This window comes from Ranitomeya variabilis, chromosome 5 (genome assembly GCF_051348905.1).
Source record: "Ranitomeya variabilis isolate aRanVar5 chromosome 5, aRanVar5.hap1, whole genome shotgun sequence".
Classification (NCBI taxonomy): domain Eukaryota; kingdom Metazoa; phylum Chordata; class Amphibia; order Anura; family Dendrobatidae; genus Ranitomeya; species Ranitomeya variabilis.
In genome coordinates this window covers 255,479,735-255,503,898 of record NC_135236.1, presented here as the reverse complement: position 1 = coordinate 255,503,898, position 24,164 = coordinate 255,479,735, and the positions used below count along the sequence as shown (strand labels likewise).

Below are 24,164 nucleotides of genomic sequence, written 5' to 3'. Positions count from 1 at the left end.
TGGTATTTAGTGTTACGTACTTATACTCACCTGGGGAATCATATAGCCTGGTCAGTTTTACCATACAGTGAACATGATAAATAAAAACCCCCCAAAAAACATTGTGGAATTGCACTTTTTTGCAATTTCATCGCACTTGGAATTTGTTTCCCATTTTACAGTACCCTATGTAGGAGAATGAATAGTGTAATTCAAAAGTACAACTTCTCTCACAAAAAACAATCACTCATATGGCTATATGGCTGGAAAAATAAAAAAATGATGGCTCTTGGAAGAAGGGGAGGAAATAACAAAAACGAAAATCGGTAAATTAACCGCGTTGAAGGGGTTAACATACTTTGCTTATAGGGAACTAAGGATGATATAATCAGCTTCCTTTAGGGAATAATTTCTTTATCTTGTTTGCTTGGTCTTATTGCTAGACAAGATCTAGACAATGATCCTAAAGTAGTCTGTAGTATTGTGACTGTGGTTTGGTTGTGTAACATTTTGCCAGCGGTACTTGGAATATATATGGAGGACGCACATACACTGATAAGGTAGACTACACCCAGTGACTATGGTAAGGGAGCGCTCCAGCCTGGCCGCCAGGAGCCCGTTCTAAACATTTTGCTCCACCTTTTCCGCACATTAGAGATGTAAACAAAGACACGGCCCCCACTTCCTCTGCTATTTCATTGCAGACAGCGCAATTAGACGATTAACGATAATTACAGACAAGGAACTTTAGTCTGGGAAAAAGGAGGATGAATTAACACATGGTGTGACGGTAAGCAGAGCCTTAGTTCTGTACAGAATATCAACACTCACAGCTACTTTCTATCGTGTATGTTCATTATACATGTAGATAGATTTCCAGATATATCACATATAGTGATCTCTCAATCTCCTGCTCGAAATACGCAGCTATCCATCGTGCAACTTAATATAATGGCAAAATATTCCACAGAGATTTCAGAGATTATCACCATTAGGAAAGATATACATTGGATTCAAAATTCTGCACAAGTCCTTTATTGTTGCAGATCCTGTTACAAATTCACATCAGATTTCAGCCTTCACACTACAGGGGTAACATTTTTAGTGAAAATCCAGCTGAGAAACTGGTAACCTATAGATTCTACATTATGTGAATAAGATTGGTTAAATTCTCATCCTCACCTCAACCACCGTATTCTGCAGTAAATTTCACCTGGGGAAATCAGATGGTAAAATTAGTGTCTTTTCTATGCCATATGGACTTAGCCTCAAACTAAGGCCTTATTCAGACATCCATCTTTCGTGTACGTCTTCTTTCCATGTCTTATAGGGATAGAACATGTATCTATTATAATGTACTGGGCTGAGAGTCAACTCCAAAAAAGTAAACAAAAAGGGGACATCCGTTTTTGTTCCAAGTCACGGATCAAACATGCCCATTCACATGAATGGGTCCGTGAAAAAACCCCACTCAGCACACAGTATACCATCAGTATGTCAAGCTTTGTCGGTGTCTTTCTGTTTAATGGGTAGAAGAAGTTTGTACATTTTTTTCTTTTCTCACATGAAAAACAGATGACATACTGATGGTAAAAATTGACACTTGGAAAAGAAATGGATGAAAGTCTGTTTTTTCCTCACCTAAGAAAAAAAAACCATACATCCTAAAAAATGGCTTCTTTCCATAAAGACCTGCTTGCTCCCTTGTGCATTTTCCCATAACAAACTGGCCCCCAGATACAGACTGGGGCTGAAATTCAGCCCTGGCATTTGAAATCACATAGGCCCGTTCCCCAAGCACAAGATGGGATATATTACTGATATTACCATGGATGGAGGAAAGCAAGATTTACTACAAGACCATTATTTCTAATGATAACTGTGGCCTGTTGGGGTAAGTGATGGAGTCAGCGACTGCGCTCCATCACAACTCTTAGCAGTATGGGTATCTTGAGAACACCGATTCTACTAACAATGCAGCAGACAAGGTGGCCCACGATCAGACAGGCCTTTCCGGCATTTGCCAGAACTGCCAGATGGCCAGTCTGGCCCTGCTGGCTCCGATTCATCAAGACCAATGATTTTGTTGCTGGTCTTGATGAATGGAGTCAGACTCTCCTGATCCATGAAGAGATGTGCACCTGACAAGTGGCCTGTGCCTCCATGCTCCTCACCAGAAATCTTACCCCAGTCAGGGAACGCTGCTGCTCATCATGAATTAGACAAGCTGTGTTGTCATGCCCTGTTCCATGCCAGTTTGGCCCATTTTGGTGGAGCTTGGAGAAACTAGCCTGAAAACTCTCTTTTGTGCCAACATTTTGCGAATTTTCAAAGCATTTTACACCAAAGTCTGGTGAAATTGCTTTGATGAATTGGGCCCGTTGTAGTTAGTTAAAGAGATTGTCCATATAATTCTTTAATGTACTACTATAAACCTGTAAGTCTTGCCAAGTCATTGGATGCCTTCTATCCTCAATGTCAACTCGCCCTAAATGAAGACTTGTTGCTAGGGAGATACACTGCATGACAACGGCAATCAAAAGGCTGTTTCATAGTTGCAGTAGGCCGAGTGAGTATGTCTAGCAATCGGAATGTCAAATATGATTCAACTGTATTTATCTGTGTTCTGTATTTATCCTGTGCTTCAGCAGAATAAGTGATAGTAAAAGGTCTATTCCCATCTTATAAATTTGTTGGCATATCCACGGGATATGACATTAATGCCTGACAGGAGCAGGGACCTTCACCTACAGGGAGAACAGGGCTCCCGTGATCCTACTTCTCCCATTTACACTAGCAGATGTCCCTATCAAATGTAATAAAACAGTGGCAATTGATGAGGAAAAGATTGAGCACGGCTTCCATAAAGCTACCTCTCCCAGTAGGTAATCATGTAATGAACCTTAGCGTATGTTCACAAATTGCTGATGTGTGCAAAAATATTCCACGCGGCACCTTAGGTTTTCCTCTTTGTATATTCGCTCCGTTTTTGCATGGCAATTTACATGTGGATTTAAATGTAGATTTCTTCCATTCAACTGAGATGGGTGAAGTCTGAAAATAGCTTCATGAAATAAAGGGCCCCCATATTTCCATTATGTGTGGAGGAAGGTAATGATTCACCAGGGGCTAGAACGTCGCTCACAATGCACTATGTAATTATGGAACTTAAATGTATAGTCAAATAGCGTGCAAAACCCAATTAGCAAATATGGGGGATTTGTATGGGTCACACTCAGCATTCACTATTTAATCTCACCCAAGACTAAAGATACACGAACCCCGTGTTAGATTAGATATTATACTTTGAATATTACTTGGACCAAACATCTTCCTCCAGCCGCCTATAAACCCAACGTCAACAATGCATTGTACTTTGAGGATCTAAATGTCAGCCATATTCTGGAATCACCACCGCAATACAGGAACGTTCACCTCACAAATAAGTGTTTCATAAACCAGTAAGCTCTTAGTAAATTACCCAATATATCAATTATAAAACGGAAGCTGAGACAGTCTTCTCATGCAGTTTTAATGCCTATTGCAAGTGCAAAAAAATAAAGTTAGCTTTGTGAATAAATCATGTGATGCACCACAGTCTTCCATTTTCCCTTCATCTAACAAATAAGGAATATACATATTTAATAAAATGCCAAACAAATGTTTATTTAAAATGGAAATGAAGCAAGTATCTATTTTTTGTTTGCAAAATGATAAATGAGAACTTCAGCTGATAATTATATGTAGGACTAAGGTGACACCAAATTAGAGACATTTATATAAGTTAAAATATCAAAAATAAATCACCGTCGAAAGCTGCTGGTTTTCTTGGACAATTGAATTAGATTTTATTTCCCGACTGCCATTCCCATCTCTACAGTACCATCATAAGAATGTAAGCAGGAGAAAAGCCACTATGATCAGTTTCACCTTAGAGGCCAGAGAATCTGTCAGTAGAGTCAATCTTCCTAAGCCGTCTGAATAAAATGATACCTTGATAATTGTGATCTGATGTCTTTTTCCAGATAGATCCATGTTTTTCTTATATGTAAACTACATCTTCTAGCCTATGGGGAGGACGATGCCTGAAGATAACTCGGCCTCCAGAGCTTATTTTACATGAAGAGGAGTTACCAGTGTGAGGCAAGTAACTAACACATAACAGAGGAAATTAAATTTGTCTTGTTGCAAACACATTTTTTGCAGTTCTCTGAGCCCTGCTGAATTGCAACAAGTTGCAACCCTGTCTGCCTGTTATCTGGAAGCTGAAGCTGAGAGGAACCTGCAGATGTGTCAGGAATGATCACACACATCTCTGCAGTGAGATCAGGAGAGCAGAGAGCGGCCATTACATATTGCACTGGTAACTCCCCCTCCATATAAAATAAGCTCTGGAGGCAGAGTTATCTTCCAGGCAGCGTCCTCTCCATAGCCTGGAAGACGTCATTTACTGTATATAAAGTAATAAAAAATGATTCATCCGCAACAAGACATTTGATATGAGACATACAGGTAGGACTTTTTTTCAGCAGTCTATAACCTGTATGCCCATATTAAAAATTTAGACAGGTCAAATATGATGACAGATCCCTTTAACCCCTTCATGACCAGAGGTATTTTCGTTTTTACGTTTTTGTTTTTTGCTCCCCTTCTTTCCAGAGCCATAACTTTTTATTTTTCGGTCAATATGGCCATGTGAGAGCTTGTTTTTTGCGGGATAAGTTGTACTTTTGAATGTCACCATTGGTTTTAACATATCAGGTACTGGAAAATGGGAAAAAAATTCCCAGTGCGGTGAAATTGCAAAGAAAGTGAAATCCCACAGTAGTTTTTTGTTTTGCTTTTTTACTATGTTCACTAAATGCTAAAACTACAATAACCAAAGAAAATAATGGATGGCACTCACCAATGCGGTTTTCACTTGCTTTATTAGACGCTGTGCGGCTCAGTCACGGGCGACATGTGCTAGGTACGGAATACAGCTGTTTCGCCCTTCAGCACTTCAACGGGTCCTAAATGCTAAAACTGAGCTGCCATCCAGTTCATTATGAGTTCATAGACACCAAACATGTCTACATGTCTAGGTTCTTTTTTATCTAAGTGGGAAAAAAAAAATCCAAACTTTGTCATGCCAACCCATTGATGACACACGATCACGTGACGGGGGTCACCGATGGGCAGATTTCCGATGCGCTTGCCGGAAGCACGTGTTATGTGCCGCTGTCAGGGTTTGACAGTGGCAATTAAAGGGTTAACAGATGACATGTGCCAGGAAAGATGTGGGCTCAGCGCTGGAGCCCACATCAAAGGGAGGCTGTCCGACATCGGCATATTATTAAGCCCGATGTCAGAAAGAGGTTAAAGGCCATCTTAGTCATTAATGGTGCATCCACTGCAGCGCAACTGACCTTGTAACTATATTGCAGAAAGTAGGGTACTTTCTACTATTTTTGAATGCTGAGAGACACTTTAGATATTTCAGCAGAGGGACAAATGACCCTAGAAATAGAACCTCCTCCAAATATTTATTACGCTTGCTTTGTGTATGGTGAGATTACCCTTTTGAGAATCTAATAATATCTAAAAAAAAATTGTATTCCGGATATAACCTCTTATAACCTCTAACTCCACAGCTCTGACATATTCTGGTACATAACATTGTGCTCAACATTATGAGCAGAATACAATATCACTTGGTTATATGTTTGGTTAATCTCTGGTTTGGGACCATAAATAATTATGTGGAGCTTCTAAGTCACAGATACATCAGGAGGAGGCCTAGCGGCTAATAATAATCTTTATTTATATAGAGCTAACATATTCCGCAGTTCATACACAACAGTCATATGTAACAAAGTTAAAGATAATACAATAATTAAAGCGAATGTAAGATAATGTAAGAGCTTACAATCTACAATAACCTTGATGCAGCTGAAAATTGCCACCATGGTTTTCAAACAGGCTATTAAAACTTGGTTATCAATTGATCACCAATGGTTAATGTCCACATGGTTTGCTGTTTCAACTGCAAAACCGAATGGCAATTAGCAGGAACAGACACAGACAGAAGCGGGCCCCTGTGCATTCCATGTGTCTGCACCCTAACCATAATACAGAGGTCAGGAAACATAAAGCACCACTCCAGCAGTTATTTTTATTTCACCTCTGGAGTGGTGCTACTAATCTACATTCCCTTCCCCTAATATTATGCTCACCGGCCGCCATCATCCGTTATCAGCGCGGCTCTGGTCTGTCGCCTGCAGGTTGTGACCTGTTGGGTCACTCCAGTGTTTGTTGGGCGATTCGGAAGTCCCAAATCAATGTAAGTCAGAACATGGCCAGAAAGAGGTTCTCATAAACTTGCAATGAAAACTTGCGAAGGTCAGTCAAAAGTTGCGGTAACAAGATGGCTGGACAAGACTGGTGCAGCACAGGGAAGGGCTGAAAATGGTGGCTGGCAAATATAATACTAGGATTAGGGAACTTACGTTAGTGGCGCCACTCCAGTGCCGAAATAAAAAACAACAGGGTGGTGCATTAAGATAAACAGGTGTCATCATGACACATTTTCTGGCTAATGAGACCCCAGTAGATTAGGTTGAGAAGGACTGACATGGAGTATGCCCTAGAGACAGAGGACATTTCCTGTGTGGGGGCCGCTGTGGAGGTGTGTGGGAAGAGGTAACAATACATTAGTGGAATAGAGTTTACGGAAGTGTGCTGCTTTCTGCTTCGGCTTTCTTTTTCTGTGATGATTATTGCACTTATTATTTTTCAATTGTAATGCTTCTTAGAATTCAATAAATAAATATGGAAATTCGATTGCTGCAATGTGCTACATTTTAAACCAAATGTTACATGATCATAAAACAAAGCTCCCTTTTGATACAAATATGGTAAAACATAGATAAATGCTGGCAGTACAATGAGGGGACCATTATGAAACAGGTGAAATCTAATAGCTTTAATGGATTTTAATGCACATTTCTGCAAAGAATAAACCAGGTGTTAAGTGCAGGGAGGGGGCATCATAAAAGATGGAGCAATGTAAGATATACTAGCTGAGCTGGGCTACAGTGCAATAAATGTGTCTAATAAAGAAACATGAAACCTAGGAATGAATGATAAGAAGTAGATAGTCTTGTCTCCTCTGTTGGCAGAATTTTCTGCATGTTCCTAAAACAAGCATTTGTGCAGAAATATTCAATAGAAAAAGTGTTAATAATAGGGGTGTGACTTATTAAAAGGCCTGGGCTTATTGTGCCTCTTCTTCTATTCCAGTGGCAGATGACTTCTACTGCTGTCAGTTGTAATACAGCAAGCTGTAATATGAGGTTTGTGAAAAGGAAAGGGAAAATGGCCAATCTCCTGCGACACATGGAATAAATGGCAGAATATAGAAGTGCAGAAAGTGGCACTCACCACTACTATGTCAGCAAAAGGCAGTTTTATTTGGTCATTGGATGGTAAACACAGACATAGAAAGAATGAGCAATAGCTGTTTCCCATGAGTACACACTTCTGCTGGTTCCCCACGCATGTAGTCACACGAAACAGCTGTTGCTGGTTCACCATCCGATGACCAAATAAGACTGCCTTTTACTGACATGCCAGTGGTGAGTGCCACTTTCTGCATTTCTACAGTGGGGGAAATAAGTGTTTGATCCCTTGATGGTTTTGTAAGTTTTCCCACTGACAAAGACATGAACAGTCTATAATTTTAAATTTAGGTTAACTTTAAGATTGAGAGATAGAATATCAAAAATAAAATCCAGAAAACCACATTGTATAAATTATTATAAATTTACTTGCATTTTGCAGTGAGAAATAAGTATTTGATCCCGTACCAACTATTAAGAGTTCTGGCTCATACTGACCCGTTAGATGCTCCCTAATCAACTAATTACCTGCATTAAAGACAGCTGTCTTACATAGTCACCTTTATAAAAGACTCCTGTCCATAGACTTAATTAATCAGTCAGACTAACCTCTACAACATGGGCAAGACCATAGAGCTTTATAAGGATGTCAGGGACAAAATCATAGACCGGCACAAAGCTGGAATGGGCTACAAAAACCATAAGTAAGATGCTGGGTGAGAAGGAGACAACTGTTGGTGCAAAAGTAAGAAAATGAAAGAAATACAAAATGACTGTCAATCGACATCGATCTGGGCCACCATGCAAAATCTCACCTCGTGGGGTATCCTTGATCATGATGAAGGTGAGAGATCACCTTAAAACTGCACGAGGGGAACTTGTTAATGATCTCAAGGCAGCTGAAACCACAGTCACGAAGAAAAACATTGGTAACACATTACGCCGTAAAGGTTTAAAATCCTGCAGTGCCCGTAAGGTCCCCCTGCTCAAGAAGGCACATGTGAAGGCCCGTCTGAAGTTTGCCAATGAACACCTGGATGATTCTGTGAGTGATTGGGAGAAGGTGCTGTGGTCATATTAGAAAAAATTGAGGTCTGTGGCATTAACTCAACTCGCTGTGTTTGGAGGAAGAGAAATGCTGCCTATGACCCAAAGAACATCGTCCCCACTGTCAAGCATGGAGGTGGAAACATTATATTTTGGGGTTGTTTATCTACTAAGGGCACAGGACTACTTCACTTCATCAATGGGAGAATGGATGGAGCCATGTACCGTAAAATCCTGAGTGACAGCCTCCTTCCCACCACCATGACAATAAATATGAGCCGTGGCTGGATCTTCCAGCAAGACAATGACCCAAAACATACAGACAAAGCAACAAAGAAGTGGCTCAAAAAGAAGCGCATTCAGGTCATGGAGTGGACTAGCCAGTCTCCAAACCTTAATCCCATAGAAAACTTATGGAGGGAGTTGAAGCTCCGAGTTGCCAAGTGACAGCCTCAAAATCTTAATGATTTAGAGATGATTTGCAAAGAGTAGTGGACCGAAATTCCTCCTGACGTGTGCGCAAACCTCATCAACTACAAAAAACATCTGACTGCTGTGCTTGCCAACAAGGGTTTTGCCACCAAGTGTTAAGTCTTGTTTGCCAGATGGATCCAATACTTATTTCTCACTGCAAAATGCACATAACTTTATATAATTTATACAATGTGATTTTCTGGATTTTATTACTGATATTCTATCTCTCAATGTTAAAATTAACCTACCCTTAAAATTATAGACTGTTCATGTCTTTGTCAGTGGGCAAACTTACAAAATCAGCAAGGGATCAAATACTTATTTCCCCCACTGTATATTCTGCCAAGAATCAAGCTGTATCTTTTTGAAACTGAGCAGCGCAAATCTGGGCAAGGATTCCGAATATTTTGGTTGATTCTGTTTTCCTTGAATTTGGGTAGGTCAGTGTTTTTCCTTTTACACTTTGGTTTACATATAGAAAGAAAACTTCATTTTGTATGGTTTTTAAACTTTTTACTAAATAAAAGACCGGATAAAGTCAAAGGAAAGGATAATATATAAAAGAAATTGAAAGGATTTTCTGTTTTACATATGCCGTTCATTTAAAACTATATAATATAGGTTAGATAAGAAGAATTAAATAGTATTCAAGGGCGGATGTTCACTTCATGGCTTGTATCCATTTTAAACATATACCAATTATAATTTGTTCTTTAGGCAAGCTTGAACTGGACTGTGCTGGGAATTCCTGGTAAGAGGCAGGGAGAGAGAGCTGCTTCATTCACATTTGGGGATCAACCTATAGTTATAGCAGCAACAAACAATACAAAATACTGGTAAAGGAATAAGAAAAACAGTTTGTTTGTAGAAACCATAGTAATACATATGATTTGTGTATTCAACCTCAATATTGCTTTATTGATGTCATAATGTATCATGGCTGCCACATCATACTACATTCCCCAAAGTGCAAATGTATGGTGGGCCAGTACTTTCCCATCAATTGTGGAAGTAGTGCCATGACAATCAGCTGATCGCCAGGCCCGATCCCTCTTTATGGTGGTTATCATGGTGAGTCAACCCCTTAAACATAGGGATGGATTTACAAATCAGTAAGGATCTTTGTGATGAGTTGACAGTACTCAGCAGGAGAGAACAATATAAACAGTACAGATCTCACCGTGATTTGTTGTTTTCCAAATTTCATTTATTATGAGCCAAAATTAAGGAGGTTGTCATTCTATTAGATGGGATGATATATCACTAAGCTATTTTATCACTTCTGATCAATAAATATTGGGACCTCCACTAATCTGCAGAAGTCCTGAGGTCATTAATATATGAATACACACATAGCCAGGGGCAATGGACATTGAAGGACTTTTATGCCATTGAAATGGGCAATGTAGAATAGATACAATTCTCTATGGCATGGAATGTCTTCAGGAATATAGTGGAATCTTGTGATAGGAACATAATGGCATTAATAATTAAATCCATCCAAAAGCAAAATATATCACTAGTGGAAACCGCATAAAACTACTATGGTTAATATGTAAAACTTATAAGAGGCGCTGGACAGAAATTGCCAAATTGTCTTTGCATTTAAGATTGCTTGTTTAGCCAGTGTATACAATGGTGTTATGACTAGCACGGCAGAACATATGCTGAATATATAATATACATCTGGAACTGTCACAATGGTAACAAACACAAATACCAAACAACAACCACTCATAAACAGAATAAATATTGGATGCGGTTTTCATTTTATGCAAACGAGAAAACAGATTTGCCTGCTATTATAGAAAAAACGGTGACGATTACAAAAGATATAATAGAGCTTATGTAATACGCATCGGCTGCAAGTCAAGCTGGTTGGGATGTTGGGTACAGAATAAAGAAGGAAATGCAGGTGATGGAAAGACTGAATTAAAAAGGCTATGCTCTTTTTTTTCTAAGATGAAGGCCACCTAAAGCTTTGTCTGATGAAGCACATTGTAAAGCACGGCCCCAGCGTACAGAACCTGTGAAGGGTCTTTACTCTATACTGGGCCTTATTAGCGTGTAAAGCATTCAAAGGGCTAATCCTCCAGTGAGAGAGATGTGAGAAGCCGCTCTGATCTTGTGAAATCGGTGAGCTGCTCGGATGCTGCTTGTGCTCTGGTGGGTTTCTAGGCAGACTCTCCTGTGACAAGCCCCATAATCCTTTTAATGTGTGGCTATATTATTGGAATTGATATAACCATCTATTCCTGCTTATCTATAAACTGTACAGTCATCTGTCTCCATGGCTCCATCTCCGGAATATATAGAGCAGTCTCCCTCTACTGTTCTTCCTCCCCACTGGGTACACATTCCTCCTTCTTCCTCAGTCATATCTACAGACACCTCCAGATTCCGCCTTTTGTTCTGTAATATTCTCAGTGCCTACATAAACAAGAGCGATTCTTAAAGCTTAATCTCCTTTTATATAGGTATTTCCACCCAAAGGAATATGAAAACTGTGACCAATGTCCTCCATCGCCCATTTTTTTTCAATGAGCTGTTAATATTCTCTCAAAACCATTCTCCCTGCCTTCATTTTGTACACAGGTCTCCTGGGTCATCTAGTAGAATATGGGGTCAATAATGCTGCTGAAGTACATGTACATGAGAGGAATACCGAGAGGAGGCCAGATACACCAGAAGCACATATGTTCTCACGATACTAGCGGAATATTAACATGCCTGGGAGGGGGAACGGGATGGATACTCAGAAGGGGAAAATGAAAAATGGGGAGGATGAGGGAAGGGCTGCTAAAGAAACGATGCTGTGTTACTGTTGTGGGATGAATATATTGTACAGAAATGAACAAAAAATAAATAAAAAAATACAGTAAACTTACAATGCAAGATCAACATAATCATATAAATGGTCAGATATTTTTCAGAAATGTCTGTTCTACACAAAATATATATACGAAGAGGAGAATGGAGATGTCTGCAAAGATACCCATCCATCTCAGATGGAACATAATGGTATTTTTGTAGACTGCACTTTGTAATGTAGCATAATTGGCTACATAAACTGTGACATCCATATCAAAAGCATAGATAGATGATATCTGTACCTGGCCTTCATTTTTCGCAGCTGCGAGATGCCTTTTCCCATTTCCATCGCCAATGAAAGGGTAGCAGTGAAGGACTTCAATACAATCTTCCTGGCATTCAGAGCATAATATGTAGAATCACACACACACGCTGATCTGCAGTGACAGAGGCTCTCGCACAATTAAACATGGGTTCAGTACCAATCATACAGACAGTGACACAGTTATCCTATGGATATTACAATACACAGCCACAGAGGTTCATACACATACAAGGACGCTTAGAGAGAGACAGCGACGCACAAGGACACACATCCACTGCCACTCAGCAGAAAAAAATCCAGAGGTTGATGTGAAGCTGCAGCGCACACGGTACATATCACGGTATAGACGCAGATCAGCTACACAGCAGAAAGAGACAAAATGAGGCTCAAATGAGAGAGAAGGGTGAGATAGCAAGGAAAACACACAGGGTAAGGGAGAAGAAGCAAGCAAAGAGGAGGGACAAACAGATACAGAATCAGAAAGAAGCAGGGAGGAGAGGAAAGAGGGGAGAGGAGAGGAGGAACTATGACAATGAGCTGGAGAGAAGGAACAGCTGTGAGCAATGACTCTGCTCCTTATTCCTATATACAAGTAGTACGCAGCAGTGTGCACTACACAGACAACGCAATGCTACTGCTGCCAAGCATGGCATGCTGATAGAATTCTAATGTCCAGCACCCAACATGGATAGATAGCTGCGCTGGCCCCTGCTGGACTCTGTGAGATAACTATGCTGCCCAGAACTACATTTAAAGAGATAATTACTCTTCTCACCTCTGGATGCTGACATACTGTACATCTGTCTGCTAAAAGATAACTGTACTGGTCGGCGCTGTGCGCTGAAGAATGGTATACTCATTTATGCTTGGAAATTTCACCACTATTTTTTTTAGCTATAGAGCAACAGCTATGTTATCCAACATTAAATACTAAGAGATAATTCTACTGCCCAGCCTGATAAAATAAGAAGTAAATTTACTCCTCCGTACAATAAAGCACAAAGAGTGATGTGATTCTGTCTTCCATTCTTAATATAGGTTGATGGATTGTGTAGGTCACTATTGAGCTATATAAAGATACAAAGTCGACTGTTTATAAAAGTGCATCTTATATAAAGCGTTCCTGTACTGATTTTGTATGTTGCAGGAATACTAATCACTTGGGTGCGTGGTGAGGCAACACTGAATCCGTTTCCATTTAAATGTCCAGGCTGTATTATTGGTGCTTCATGGTGTCTGGCAGCCACTTTACATACCTCCCCCTTTTGCCTAAAGCCTGGGGACTTGGCACCTTCTACCTCTAGACATGGGATTCTTAAGAGGGAATTGGAATTACCATGTGGCTTCCTGGCTCTATGTTCTACATGGGCACTGAAATTCTGTAGGGTTAGAAACCAATGGGTAACTAAAGCATTTTCTCCTTTTTCTCCCTCATCCACCTGAGTGGAGCATAGTTTGATACTAATTTAAATTTTCACCCTAACGGATAGTATCATAATTAGTGTTGAGCATTCCGATACCGCAAGTATCGGGTATCGGCCGATATTTGCTGTATCGGAATTCCGATACCGAGATCCGATACTTTTGTGGTATCGGGTATCGGTATCGAAACAACATTAATGTGTAAAATAAAGAATTAAAATAAAAAATATTGCTATACTCACCTCTCCGACGCAGCCTGGACCTTACCGAGGGAACCGGCAGCGTTGTTTGCTTAAAATTCGCGCTTTAACTTCCTTACGCGAAGTCCCGGCTTGTGATTGGTCGCGCGCCGCCCATGTGGCCGGGACGCAACCAATCACAGCAAGCCGTGGCGTAATTTCAGGTCCTTCAGGATTTTAAAATTACGTTCCGGCGTTGTGATTGGTTGCGTCGCGGTCACATGGGCGACGCGACCAATCACAAGCCGTGACGTCACGGGAGGCTGGACACGCGCGCATTTTAAAAAGTTCCCTCGGTAAGGTGCAGGCTGCGTCGGAGAGGTGAGTATAGCAATATTTTTTATTTTAATTCTTTATTTTACACATTAATATGGTTCCCAGGGCCTGAAGGAGAGTTTCCTCTCCTTCAGACCCTGGGAACCATCAGGAATACCGTCCGATACATGAGTCCCATTGACTTGTATTGGTATCGGGTATCGGTATCGGATTAGATCCGATACTTTGCCGGTATTGGCCGATACTTTCCGATACCGATACTTTCAAGTATCGGACGGTATCGCTCAACACTAATCATAATGTGTCCACCGCCCACTTTATGGCTGAGTATTATTTTCTGGAAAAGAATAATTCTTCTCACATGCCAACAGCTTCCTACTTAGGTTGAGAACAGGGTGCTCCTTTCCATGTATCTCTTGAGAAAGGACCGCTCCTAATCCAACTTCTGAGCCATCTGTCTGGAGTAGAAATTCCTTCTTAAAGTCGGGAGCAACCAGAACCAGCTGCTTACACAGAGCTACTTTCAGTTTTTGAAATACTGTCTCTGCCTCCTTAGTCCATAGTTTATTTTGTCCCCTTAAGGAGGTCAGTCAGGGGTGCGGCCATCATGGCAAAATTTAGGAGGAACCTCAGCTCCCTATAGTTGTTACAGAATCTCCATTCGTCATCGGGTTTTAGAGACAGAAAAATCGGGCATCCTGGTTGATGAACCTTGTAGTTCACTCCACCAAGCTTCTCCACCACCTCATAGGGGCTTGCTATTTGGCCAAGAACTTAATCTCCACTGTGGTACTAAGTACGAGGACTGGTCCCTGGGGCTGAACTGCCTCAACCTGTCTGACCAATTGTAGACCCTAGAATGAGCCTCTTGTGCCTGGAGATGTCCTTTTTTACAATGGGCATCACCTTCACAATCCTCTCCTGCATCTGGGTGACATGCTCGATGACGCTCCGGTGGTGCGTAACTTCGGCTTCCCAGGTTTCCTTTGCTATATCAAGGAGTCACCGCGGATGTTGGCCATACAAAAGTTCAAATGGGGAGAATTCAGTAGAGGCTTGCAGAACTTTTCGGATAGAAAACCACAGATAAGGTAGGAGACACATCGGGGGCTTATCTTCAGCATTCCAGAATGCTGTAGATAAGCCCCTGATGCCGCTGGGCTTAGCTCACCTTCGATTTTGGGGGTGACAGGTTCCCTTTAAGCATATTCTTCAATAATTCATTGAACCTTTCCACAAGACCGTCCATCATGGGATGGTAAACTGATGTCTTCAATTGTTTAATTTGCAGGGCCTCACACAGTTTCCTCCTCACCTTACTTATGAAGAGTGTTCCTTCGCTGGTCAAGAAGTCCCTCGGCAACCGTGTCCAAGGAAAAACGTGGACCAACTCGCAGGCTATACTTTTCACAGAGTAGTTTCTCAGGGTAGCACTTCAAAGATGACCAATATATATTGATACTCATGAGCAGGTTGAACCAACAGACTGTCCAAGTCCATGGGAATTCTTTCAAACGTCACTTCTAAGATAGGTGATGACATGAGGGGACTTCGAAAGTGGAAGGTGGGGGTGGTTAGCTAGCATGTGGGACAGAATATGCAATACTTTAAGATTTCCAGCTGACATCCAGGCAAATAGAACCTCCACATGACCCGTCCTTGAGTTTTCTCCACCCCCAGACCCTAGAAGGCCACCCAAGACGTGTGAATGGGCCATGTCCAGCACCCTCCGTCTATGGGTCCAGGTACCAACAATTGTTCCATTATCTCCTCTCTCACCTTAGTAACCCGGTACAATAGATCCCCGTTTAACATAAAATAGGGAAACCTGGTGTCAGCCCCCGGCTCCTGCGCATCCATTTAGGATGGTTACATTATTGAACACCTCAATCAGAGTTAGGTCCCTATATTGAGCAGACCCTACATTTTCACTGGTCACCCCTAACTCAGATATGTTGGCCTCAGTGGACACTACCTCCTCATCCCCACGTCAGACACTGGTTGTGGTGACAATTCTTTTAGGGGTGACCAGTCTCTTATATGAGCAACTGAGTCCTGTCTCCTTTCTCCTTCCCCCACAAGTCCAAAAAACAAACAAAAGTCCCGGCCTTTTATAATAAGGTGCAATAAATTCTGGACCATGCTGACCTCGTGGGACTCAGTAGCTTGGGCTGTTTCAATGTCCCCTCTGTCCACTGGATAGTCTTTATCATCCCAGTGGATGAAGTGGACACAAACCTTTTTAACAGGCCAGAAATCAGTTTGCAAGGGTCAGCAAACTCCCTGAGTCTAGCAGTCCAGTCACTTTCACCTTTACAGGATAAGCTAGTGGCTCCTCGCTGGTTCTACCATTCATACTGAAGGCTGGATACACATAGTATGAACAACGTCGTCCCTGGCTACTCTGGTAGGAGTTTCTCCCTCTCAACAACCCTTTTAAAAATGGTCAAAAAGGCCTCTATGTCATCACCCAGGGTCATTTTCTGCAGGGCTTACCGCCTTCCGGATGGAAAAATCATCAGGTGACCATTGGAGTCAGATGCCACCATGCCACAAATCGCCCCTGTGAGCAACTTAATCTGCTGCTGCTGTTGACGGTGCTGAACTTGTTGCTGCTGCTGGATCTATTGCATAAGCAGCTTACTTGTCTCCTGTTGTGACAGCTGTTGCTGTGGTAGTTGTTGCTGGTGCTGTCACTGCTGGGCTTGTGTTGCAGCCATGCTTGCACTAGGTGTTTAATCAGGTCCTCCGTGTGTCAAACAGACTCTATTTTACTTTGTGAACCACACCCTGGGATGGGCATGTGGGCAGCCAAACCCACCCATCTCTCAGGATGCTGGTAAAACCTGGCCCAGATGCACAAGACAAGCCTATTAGTACTATGTGCACTAGAACATTACCCCAGTTTAACATCACAAAGGGCAACCACCTCCCCGATACATACCTCACATCAACTATGTGTCCGGCAGCCACCTTGCATAGTGCATATCTAGACTATATATACAGTACAATGATGAGGGTTCACAATATTGGAAATATGTTGCGGCAACTCATACTATAAAATCATGAAGACTTGGTCTGATGGTTTAACTAGCGTTAAGCACCAAAATTGAGAAAAAGTGTGATTTGTAATTTTGTGGGATACTTGTAAGTGTCAGTTAGGGCAGCCTGGGTTAATGGGTTAATAAGAAGGAGACATCACAAATAAGGTGCAACATATACCAGATTTCTGGCACCACATAAATAGTAACTGTGGCCCATTATCTCAAGTTGTACAGAAACATGACGAGTTCAGTTTACTCTTCATACACTTTAGATGGCTATTGATTTGTGAAGTCTAGCGAGACTTCGGCACTATCTTCAATGGAGCACTGTGACCCGCTCCACTGCGCAAGTGCCAGATTCCCGGCCCCGCAGTGTGAATACATCATAACACACTGTGGGGCGGGATCTGGGGCCTCGGCTACATGATGGCGCCGGTGACATCACGACAGAGAGGAGGCGGCACCCGGTAGGATGATGGACGGCTGCAAAGCGCTTGAGTCAGGGAGAACTTATACCTCCCGGACTCAATAGAGGTATGGCGCCAAATTTATAAAAGTGATTATTTCAGCATTCCTGGGGATGCTAAACATAAGAGCCACCTTCACATTGCAGCCTTAGTGCTGCTGAAGGTGGCTCTTTCACTTAAAATGCCTAGGGGGGTGACAGGATCCCTTTATCAAAAATACTATCCCTTACTATATTTACCTCTAGTGCCGGGGACATTCCAGCAGCATTGGCACTGGCATTCTCGGGGCTCACATGACACTGTTATGTCACTTGATCCCTTTGGCCAATCAGTGGCCGCTTTAGTGACCCTTCCTACAAACCTATTTGACATCTGTAGGAACTGAAAGCAGCTGCAGTTCTGATTTCCTCCGAGCTGACTTCTAATTTGTCCAATGGATGGATCAGTGAAGTGGCCACTGATTGACTGCAGGGATCACGTGATATAACACGTGAACTCCAAGAGAGCCAGTTCCGACACTGCTGCAATGGCACAGTATAAGTGTTATTATTTTAATGGGGGGAAACATAGTGATTGGGAAGGGGTTGATTGAGTACTGGACAACCTCTTTAATGTGTATGGGGGTGATAATGGCCTACATGGTGTTTACAACTGTCTAAAAGACCATCTCTGTGATATTTGTATCATAAATATGCAGTGATGTCCATCTCCAGCTGTAGTGAAACCTCCACCAGGGGGAGCTGGTGAGGGAAGAGAGGTTAGACACTAAGAGTAGTAACACAGAGCTCAGGCACAGGTGTCACAGGTAATAAAAGATGTCAGACAAACCAAGGTCATACACAGAGAAATCAGCACTGTACACAGGGGCAGTCAGGAGAATAGACACGCAAGAAATCAGAGCCTACCGGGAACGTGGTAACCAAAACGTGAGACGTAAGACAAAGTCGGGGTACAAGCCAAAGTCAGAACCAGGAGGGGAGCATGGTGTCAGAGGCAGAAAACAAGAGGCGATGTCCAGAGATCAGATCGAGTCATACACGGGTACAGGCAGTCAGAGACACAAGGATCACCAAAATCAGAATAGAGGTCAGGGGCTCAAGCTGGGTAGCATGAACTATCACGAACACCGGTCAGCAGGCTGTGAGGGACTGAAATAGCCCAGCTAGCTCAAGAATGAGGCTGAGGAGATTAACCCCTGCATAACCAGTCCCAAGAGAGGAAAGATGAAAATAAACTCCGGACTGGACCATGAATGTACCCCCCTCTCAATGGGGGGCCACCGGACCCCCAGGCTTCCCTGGATGACGAGCATGAAAGGCCCAGACCAAGTGATCAGCATGGACCGAACGCGCCGGCACCCATGATCGGTCCTCAGGACCGTAACCTTTCCAATGGACCAAGTACTAAAGTGAACGGCGGAGCATACGAGAATCCACCACCTGTTCCACCTCGCACTCGGTCTGGCCATCTACCACAACAGGCGGCGGGTGCGAGGGAGACTCACCAGAGCAGGACACCGACGGCTTCAGAAGTGCCTTATGGAACACATTGGGGATCCGCAAAGACGGAGGCAAACGCAGGCGAAAGGCCACAGGATTAATCACCTCTAAAATTTCATACGGACCAATAAACTTGGGGCCCAACTTAGCAGAGGGAATTCTCAGCCTTATATTTTTAGTGGATAACCATACCTTATCCCCCACCTGATAAGCCGGCCCCACAGAACGTCATTTATCTGCAAAAAAATTATATTTGCCCTGAGCCTCCCCAATGTTTCTCTGAACCTCACTCCAGATCTCCCCCAAGCGCAGAAAGGCCGAATCAGCCCCTGGACACTGCGAATCCAGCCGGGAAAACTCACCAAAATGAGGGTGAAATCCATAATTGCAGAAGAATGGAGAAGTTCCAGTGGACTGATTGACACGATTATTGTAAGCGAATTCGCTATAGGAATTGCAGAGAACCAATCATCCTCTATAGATGTGACAAGACACTGTAAAATCTGCTCCAAAGACTGATTGGTCCTTTCAGTCTGAATGTTGGTCTCGGGATGGTAGGCCGATGAAAAGGTCAGACTGATGCCCAGCCTTTTACAAAAAGCCCTCCAAAATTTTGCCACAAATTGCACCCCTCTATCAGACACCACACTGACAGGCACACCATGCAACTGGATAACATGCTCAATGAATAGTTTAGATAGAGTCTCAGCATTAGGAAGGCCAGATAATGGTACAAAATGTGCTTGTTTACTGAACCTATCAACAACTACCCAGATCACAGTTTTTCCATTAGAGGGGGGGAAATCAGTGATAAAATCCATGGACAGATGAGTCCATGGTCTATCTGGAATTGGCAGTGGTACCAATTCCCCGGCCGGTCGGTTGAGGGAGGTTTTTGCGCGGGCACAAGTTTCACAAAATGACACAAACCCTATGACGTCAGAAGTCAACGAGGGCCACCAGAACAGCCTAGTGATGGCTTTACGAGTGGCCGAGATTCCAGGATGCCCACTCAAAGCAGAGTCGTGGAACTCCTGAAGCACCCTCAACCGATACTGGACAGGCACAAAGAGCTTATTTTCAGGTATGGACGACGGAGCAAGAGATTGGGCCTCACGAATCTCCTGTTCCAATTTCGGGGACACCACAGCCACCACCACCCCATGCTGAAGAATGGAGGAAGGAGGCTCAGGAGGTGATACTGGATCTAGACTGCGAGACAAGGCATCCGCCTTCACATTCTTGGACCCTGGTCTGAAAGTGATGGAAAACTGAAATCGGGAAAAAAAAAGTGACCACCGTGCCTGTCTCGGAGTTAAACGTTTGGCGGACTCGATGTAAGACAGGTTCTTGTGATCAGTAATGACAGTTATACGATGGACCGCCCCCTCCAAAAAATGCCTCCATTCTTCAAACGCCAATTTAATGGCCAATAACTCCCAGTTACCCACATCATAATTCCTTTCAGCAGAGGAAAATTTTCTTGAAAAGAAGGCACAGGGTCTTAAGTTAGTTAATGAGGTGGGACCTTGGGACAACACAGCCCCCACCCCCACCTCAGAGGCATCCACCTCTATGATAAATGGTTTAGATAAATCAGGTTGAATCAGTACAGGGGCAGTCATGAAACAGGTTTTTAATGAAGAAAACGCCGCCACCGCTGGAGCCGACCAGTTTTTGAGATCAGCCCCCTTTTGAGTGAGAACAGTGAGAGGTTTGACCACTTGAGAAAACCCCTTGATGAATTTTCTGTAGTAATTGGCGAAACCCAGAAATCACTGAAGACCCTTGAGATCTCTGGGTTGCACCCAATCCACAATGGCCTGTACCTTCCTAGGGTCCATACGAAACCCCTCAGCGGACAAAATGACCCCTAGAAAGGACAATTCTTGTGTGAAAAATGAACATTTCTCCAGTTTGGCAAAGAGTGAGTTCTCCCTGAGCCTCAGCCTCTGGAGAACAGCACGAAGATGACTCATGTGACTTAGTCTATCAGAGGAATATATGAGTATATCATTAAGATAAACTACCACAAAGCGCCCAATAAAGTCAGAAAAATCATGGTTAATGAAATTATGGAATACCGCTGGTGCGTTAGTCAAACCGAACGGCATGACCAAATTTTCAAACAGACCCTCAGAAGTGAGAAATACCGTTTTCCACTCATCCCCCTCCCGCATACGGATGAGAGATTGTATGCTCCCCTGAGGGCCGGAGAGATTGTACAGATGGGCTTTGGGCAATTTGGCACCGGGAACAAAATCAATGGCACAATTAAATGGGCGGTATGGTGGTAGAACCTCAGCCTGCTTTTCGGAGAACACATCCTCAAAGTCCTTTAGGCACTCTGGAATACCCTCCAGACTGATGGACGACATAGACACAGTAGCAAGACAATTTTCAGAACAACTAGGTCCCCATTTAACAATATCCCGGGACCCCCAGTCAATAACTGGCTTATGCCTTTGCAACCAGGGAAACCCCAACACCAGGCCAGCAGGGAGGTTATCCAAAACAAAGCATGTCATACGCTCCTGGTACAGGGCCCCCACCCTGAGGGTGAATTCTTTAGAAATAAAATGGAGACCATCCTTTGTGAGAGGTGTAGAGTCAATAGCCACAATTTTTAAGGGAGTCTCCAACCTAACTGTCCCTAATCTATAGCGGGCCACCAGCTTAGAGTCAGTCAGGTTCAGGGTTGTTCCTCTGATGCTACCGATTCTTCCATTACAGGGTTTTCTTCCTCCACATTCATTTCCAGTACTTCCACCGATGCTCTTAGAACTACATCCATAGGTTCTTGTTCTTCTGTCAGATCTCCCGTTTCTGTATGGTCTGGTGATTCCTCTAACCCTAGGTTTCTATCAATATCTTTGGCAAATGGTATTTGATTTTTAGATTTGAAATGAACCTCGGTTGTGTTTCTTGAAACAAACTCTGAAGTTTCAGTTCTAAGTTCACGTTCATGAGGATGGTAAGTTTCTCTTCTTGTTGGTATACGAAGTACAAAAGTCTGGTCTTCATCTGTACTCTCAAGGTCCATCTTAGAAGCTTTTAGTCTGCAGTAGTCTCTCAGTTGGTTTTGGTCAGCATTGATCTTTTTCTGGTATGTCTTGTTGTGGTGTGAGGTAATCACAGGATAGTAGCAAGTTCCGATGTACTATTCTTGTTTTGTTGCCTCCCATTTGATAAACTAGGCTGTCGTCGGACTTCCTCTTGATGACCACATACACAATGTCTTCCCAGTATGAACAAAAGTTTCCTGGACCACCTTTCTCACGTATGTTTTTGACTAGCACACGATTTCCAGGTATCAGTTCTGCTCCATGAAATTTCCGATCATAGTATTCTTTGCTCTTGTGTTGCCCTTCTGTGAACACTAGAGATGCTATGTTGTATGCTTCTGCCATACAGTCTTTCCATTTCTGAACATAGTCAGGGTACGTCTTGTAAGTCTCTGAAACTAGAATATCGAACATTATATCGATTGGTAGTTTTGAAGATAGACCAAACAACAGGAATTATAGTGAATAACCCATTGCTTCGCACTTTGTAGGCATGCACCACTTTTGATACAGGACTCTTCCAAACCTTCTCCTTGGCTGTTAAAGTTCTCAACATGGGTGGTTTTACATGGTAATCCACTAATTCTTCCAATATATGAAGTAAATGAGAGAAGAAAAAGTGGCACTCACCCTTCTGTACAGTATAAGTGTTGTCCATTTCACGCTCTTGCGCTTCTACGGGTCCATGGCCGTCGTCCAGTCGTTCACTCCCCGCACCCCTCTCCTCACCAGCCGCCGCAGAAAATGTCTGTAATCTGCTAATCGCAAATAAAGGACAACACTTATACTGCACAGAAGGGTGAGTGCCACTTTTTCTTCTCTCATTTACTTCATGGACTTTCTATTTTATAAGTTGTGCACCACCCATGTCAGTAGCTAACCTCTGAACGTCCTGATCTACAAAGGATTGAGTATACCTATATATCTCTATGTGAAGTACAGCATTCAGTGCCGTTCACACCCATCTTTCTCTTCCAATATATCCTTGTGATCTGACGTCAAGCTAATTTTTGGCTGAGCAGAAACTGTGTTTCTTCCTTTTAGGAAGAATCCTGTCCCCCACATTAAACTGATGCTTGTCTGTTAAGGTCATTACCAGAGCCATTTTCACTGGATCCATTGTGCATCCATCTCCAGACACGATTTTTCCCAGGAATCGAACTTGCCTTTTGAACAGTTCTCACTTCTCCATACATATCATCTCCAGATATTTCATGTTTTGGGGCTGTTGCTGGGCATCATTGAGTTTCAGCTCCCTCCAAAGATTTTCTATTGGGATCAAGTCTGCAGACTGCAGGACTTTGAAATGCTTCTTACGGAGGCACTCCTTAGTTGTCCTAGCTGTGTGTTTTGGGTCATTGTCATGCTGGAAGACCCAGCCACAACCCATCTTCAATGCTATTACTGAAGGAAGGAGTTGGCCAAAATCTTGTTATACATGACTCCATCCATCCTCACTTCAACACGATGCAGTCGTCCTATCCCCTTTGTAGAAAAGCACCCCCAAAGTATGATATCTCCCCCATCCTACTTCACATTTGAGACAGTGCTCTTGGGGTTGTGCTCATCCTTCTTACTCCAAACATGCTTAGTGGAGTTCATACCAAAAACATTCTATTTTGGTCTCATCTGACCACATGATCTTCTCCCATGACTCCTCTAGATCATCCAGATGGTCATTGGTGATCTTCAAATGGGCCTGGACATGTGCTGGCATTAGCAGGGGGACTTTGTGTGCCCTGCAGGATTTTAATCCATGACTGCATAGTGTTTTACTAACGGTAATTTTTGAGATTGTGGTCCCAGCTCTACTCAGGTCATTGAACAGGTCCTCCCATGTAGCCCTGGGTTGATTCCTAAACTTTCTCAGAATCATACTTACCCACGAGGTGAGACCTTGCATGCAGCCCTATACTGAGGGATATTGACAGTCATCTTGTGTTTCTTCCATTTTCTAATTACTGTGCCAACAGTTGTCGCCTTCTCACCAAGTTGCTTGGCTACTGTCCTGCAGCCTAACCCAGCCTTGTGCAGGTCTACAATTTTGTCCTGGTGTCCTTAGACAGCTCTTTATTCTTGGCCATGGTGGAGAGGTTGGAGTGTGATTGACTGAGTGTGTGGACAGGTGTCTTTTATA

The 24,164-nt window shown here is 42.8% G+C and overlaps 1 protein-coding gene across 3 annotated transcripts in view; it reads right to left on the bottom strand.

Annotated features, from left to right (window-relative positions):
* The window catches only part of LINGO1 (leucine rich repeat and Ig domain containing 1), a 576,922-nt gene that overhangs the window by 4,405 nt on the left and 548,353 nt on the right, over window positions 1–24,164 (bottom strand). Inside the window, exon 1 of one of the 3 annotated variants that reach the window (XM_077264083.1) lies at window positions 11,993–12,616. The exons of the other annotated variants lie outside the window; for them this stretch is intronic. The gene's annotated coding sequence lies outside the window, so the exon portion shown is untranslated. Of the gene's footprint in view, window positions 1–11,992; window positions 12,617–24,164 lie in introns of those variants that run through there. 3 annotated transcript variants of the gene reach the window in all.